This window comes from Paralichthys olivaceus, chromosome 12 (genome assembly GCF_024713975.1).
Source record: "Paralichthys olivaceus isolate ysfri-2021 chromosome 12, ASM2471397v2, whole genome shotgun sequence".
NCBI lineage: Eukaryota > Metazoa > Chordata > Actinopteri > Pleuronectiformes > Paralichthyidae > Paralichthys > Paralichthys olivaceus.
Window position 1 is genome coordinate 23,028,275 of NC_091104.1, and position 5,339 is coordinate 23,033,613.

Below are 5,339 nucleotides of genomic sequence, written 5' to 3' on the forward strand. Positions count from 1 at the left end.
TGTAAAACAGACTAGTATTAGTAAAAGTGGTCGGATTTTACTACCAAGTCTTGTTTTGATCAGCTCCTCTTTGCCTTGTTAAAGTTTCTACAATATGCTGTTAATCCAAACCCGCCACTTCCTTCAGCTGTTTCACATTAAAATCCCTCTAGTGATTTAGTTTGCCTTAAACAGTAACTACATCATTTGATGGAAGGCTCCTCATCTAATAACTATTCATCCTACTACTGTTGAGTATTTGACAATTGTGTGGATGTAAGTGTATTAAGGGTTTTATTATTTAACTGTTGGATGTGAAACATTTCTTTTATAAATAATTTTGAGATGTGCCCTTTTTCTCATCTGAGCCCCTGCCCACCAAAATGTCTGTGCACGTCCCTGCTTCTGAGAAAACTCTGCCGTACAGCAACAGTGAATGAAATCCTTGTGGGATCAAAGGGGAGTGGACTTGACAAAGGTCCAGGTTCTTGTCATACAAAATAGGTTTTAGATTATTGATTTACTTTTTGTTATTTAAATGCCATGACACAAGTTGTGGTTATGAATCGGATTGGAACTTTGTGCTTACACTTACATGAGAACTTTTTGCTTGTAATGTCAACGTCAGGACTTGTTGCTCCATCCATGCTTGTTGGTTTATTTTTACATTGCCATTTGGTTTTTGTTTAACCCCCACAATGCTATGCTTTGGGTAACTCCCCTTGGCAGAGTCTTACGGAAAGTGTGCATAAAGGGCTCAGAAGCTCTGCACGAGAGCACTGAAGCACTTCACAATTTCACAGTGGGACAGGCCTGAGCCTTCACCGACTTGCTGGGAACACGCCTGAAAGTCCTTGAGGGTGGACTGGGTCTACATAAAAAGTAATATTTAAAACAAAACAAATCCCCTGCACATCATCTGAACGGGCTCATTTACACTTCATACAGAGTCAGCAGGCAACTCAGCTATTGATTATTGCAAACCTTGGTGCAAATCCACAAGAACCCAAAGCCGTCCTGTACATACAGAGAAAGTGTCTCACATCTGAACCCAGTGGTCCAAAGATTGATAACTGTGGAGAGGACAGGCGAGTGATGCAGTAATTCAGCAGTAATTTAAAGTTTACTGAAATTAAATATTTGATTCTTGGTCTGTGTAGTCAGGGGCTGGTGGGTAGAGGCTCATTTTATGAATTTTAGTTATTTCAGCTTTACTAATAATCATCACCATCATGACATGGTTGTTCAAATCCAATGTCAAGAGGCTTTTTCGCCCATTGTCTTAACTACATCACCACTCCATGCAGACATCAGCTGTCAACCAGCCTCTAGGCAAACACAGTACAACACACAATGTAACTCCACTGTGCAATAACTACTCACACACACTCCATACAGTTAAAGTTGTTACTTCATTTCCCATTTCTGTCATACTGCAACTTTGAATCCATATAGATTTAGTTTTGTGTTGTAGCCTATTGTATTTGACTACATTGCTTTTATTTTCATTTCGCTATTGCATTGCTGAGCTGACATGTTTCTTCTTGCCCAACACCTTCCATTGTACTGGTGAAGCTGTGCTAACTTGCAAATTGTCAAATGCATCACCTCACAATTTATATTTTTGTGTGCTTTATGTGTGTGGTCATTTGGATTATGACTAGAATTAATAAGAAACTGATGGACTGTAGCATTGTGGGTCAGAGGTGGGAAGGTGAGAATAGATGTACAGACTCCAAAATAACTATTCTGCATGTGGTATAAGAATTGTCACTGTCTATGATTTTTGTGACAATTGTTACGCCCCACGATTATGCAGCCCTAAAAGGTGAATAACATGTAAACTGACCACCATTGATACGAATCAACATCATAAAGTCTTTAAAAACAGCAGAACCATGGGATTTATTATCATCCAACAACACAATACACACAAGGTTCAAATCCCATGCTGAGGCCCAGCAGTCCCCACACTGGAAGCCTCGCTTCTGATCCTGACACAGGTTTTTAAAGAACCTCAATCCACTGGCAGGTGCTCCTCATTGATGACTGATCGGTTTAATCAGGCTGCAGGAGAGACCAGAGAAAAACAGGGACACAGAACAGGTGCTGACTGCATTTATATATGACTCTCAGCACACAAGACTTCAAATCTAAACCTGATGTAAATATGCATCTAATGCAGCAAAATGTAAATAAGGGACTTCTACTGGTGGCACAAACAATTTCACAATACAGAAGGGCCAACCAATTACTGCTGCTGGATTAAAAGTGAGCAGCAGGCACACAAGCAGCCACACTCAATCTACCTTAACACAACACTAACACAGGTGACCTACACAAACGTGGAGTGCAAAAACAGCCACAAACCAAAAGGGTCACAAGTAGACCATCTACACAGTTGGTGCCATGTTTGTTCCAGTTATTTCATGTTTGTTGCTGCACGTGGAGAGACTTGTCTTGAACGTTGTATCTTTTATTTTTCCTGCAGTGTCAAATGAGGGGGGGGGGTACGAATATCTGTCTGAAACTTATTACATTATTGAATGAGACCTGTGTAGTTAGAAAATAGATGAAAATAAAGAAATGTACACTTTACGTTTGTCGTCTTGCCTGCTGTCATCCTGCCTAGTTGGCGACTGAGACTATAAACCTGTTTTTATTATTTAAACTCACACATACCTGTATGGCCCTTTGTTCTGCTTTGGGTCCTGCAAAAACCAAACCCTGACAGAATGGTGAACATTTCATCACCAATGCTGAATGAAAATGGGACAAATGTAGATTATGACATAATAAGATTTTATTCCATCTTGGCTGTTCGTACGGGTGGTGGAAAGGAAACCTCTCCTGTATATTATAGTGTCCCAACTCCCACCTGACTGATGTCTGACAGCTTATATGCACTTCCTGCTTACAGAAAAGAAATGCTGTTGTTATCTATCCCCACAGTATGTATATATTCCCCTATAGTGTATGCATTATCATTAATCAGCTTTATAGGCTTAACAGTGCAAAGCTTATATGAAATGAAGAAACATGTAATTTGTTAGGAGGATTCAAATGTAGTGTAGAAGTTAAATTAGTTTCACATACGGAAATAATCCTGAGCAAGAGCCAGAACTACACAGTTCACAATCCAAATTCTTCAAGAATAAGAAAGTCTGCAGGGTCCTTTTACTTAACAGGCCACTCTAAAATAATTCAACTCCACAGCTGTAAGTGATGAGAAAACATCATCCCCATCCTCACTGTACAACTAACTTCCTTCAACAAGGCTCGTGGAAATCGTTGTAAGGCCTAAAAACAAACCAGAACCTGAGATAACATGAAAACTGAAATGTGTAGGATTCTGAACAGATTATGAGGGTTTGTCTCATCAAACACAGACGGTTCACAGTTGAATAATTTAGCTACATTTTCCCACTGAAGAGCAGCTGAACCAAGAATGCTGCATTCCAGACCTGAGGGGGTTCGGCCCATCTCTCATGAAACATGAAACAGCAGTTCTGTGCCTTGAAAGCTGGAGGAGGCAGCAGCGGACAAATTGTTTCCTGACACGTGGAGAGGAAACAGTGGCGTGGCATTATCGCTGGCAAAACCACTCTGCATGCTTTATCTTCTCTATATCTCAATGGACCGTCAGGTATAAGGAGAGCAGCCTCGACTTTCTCCAATCTGCATGTTAAAGTGTCCTTTTGAAAGATATGAATTCTAATTTTTAGCCATTAGCTATACTATAAATGGCATTGGTGATTAAAAAAAAATATAAATACAGTATAGGTCCCCTCACTGCTGCTCTTTATCATGTGTTCTGGAGGTGAAGGCTCTGCAGGTCAGTTCAGCCAATGTCAACAGCAATTAAACCTCAAACGTTATCCCACTCTACATATGTTGGTACCACTGCACCGTAAATCCACTAGAGGGAGCAGCCACACAAGTAATGATGAGTTCTGCTGTGGTTGCAATGTTATCAAAAGGACTGGGATTTTTATTCTAGTTATTATAAAGATGAATAAAGGTTGACTTAAGAATCAGTACCACACTTAAATTTACTTGCTGCATATGTGTCTTGTACAGCAGAGCAAAGAGTTGAGTCCAAAGAGAAACATTGACCACTTGATTCTGAGACTGATGTCCTTAATTACTCTCCATACTAATGTAAATGATCTTGTTTGACTTGTCAGCACCACCCTCATGCAAACACAAAATGTAATGATAATACACTTATGCTATATTATATAAGTCTTTCCATAGCAAGTCATATAGATTCTTTAAAAAAAAGAATGAATTAAATAAAAGCTAAAGGAATATGCTCCAAATGGCACACACAATAATTTGATGCAACATGCAACAATATTTTCATGCATTTATTTCCATACATTTATTTCTCTATTTCCATGTGAGGTTTTGTCAGCTTGTTGGTTTGTATAGGTACTGCAAAAGTTAACACTTATTTAAAGTAATTTAAATATTTTGGGACTGTCTGAAAATGTGTGCTTTAGTTTCAATTATTGAGAATTTCAAGGCTTTTTACATCACTTAATTTCTTTTAATCTTCCTTAAGGTTGAGGTTCTGTCATTATTTTGTACAAGATGTAACTTTCTGCCTACAGGAAACTCTCAATACAACAACAGAGATTGATGACAATGTAAGGTAGCGTGGGATCATTTGTTTCCCTGTCCTCCATTGCCTTCATTCCAGTCTGGATTCCTTCAGTGTTAATTATTCTTAAAAGATTCTCAGCCATATAGGTGATGGTATCTTCAGGATTTGTACATGTGTATTCAGGCAAGTGGACCTTATTTCTCATAATACTACAACTTTGTTTTCGGAAAATTGCGGCTTAATTTAGCGTAAAAAATTACAGCCTTGTTCTTTAAAATCAGATTGTTTCCCCCAAATGGCCCTAATACTCTGTGGTAGTTTAAATATATATATATAAATCAACAAAAGTCAAATAATGCTAAGTAATAATAGTAAATAATTACAGAAAACAAACAAAAACTGTTTTAAAGTGATGAATGTGTGCTACCAACCAAAAACAGACTTGGCCAAGCCATGCAGTTAAATTACTAAGTTATCTAAGTTTGAAAATGACTAAACAACTAATATAACATGTATGTTAAAGTTATAAAACCGGACCGAGTTCAGTGTATGCAATGCATTTGTTGTTTTAAAAACAGTACATGTCATTATAATTTGCCTTTGATCCTAATCATTTGAATATAAACATTGGAAAATGTGAATCAAGCTCACTGAGCCACGCCCTCTGTTATATGTGTAGGACGTGGCCCCGCCCCCTCATGCAGCCTCCGATCTGATTTGTGGGCGTTGACTTCCGGTGTTCGACGTCTGC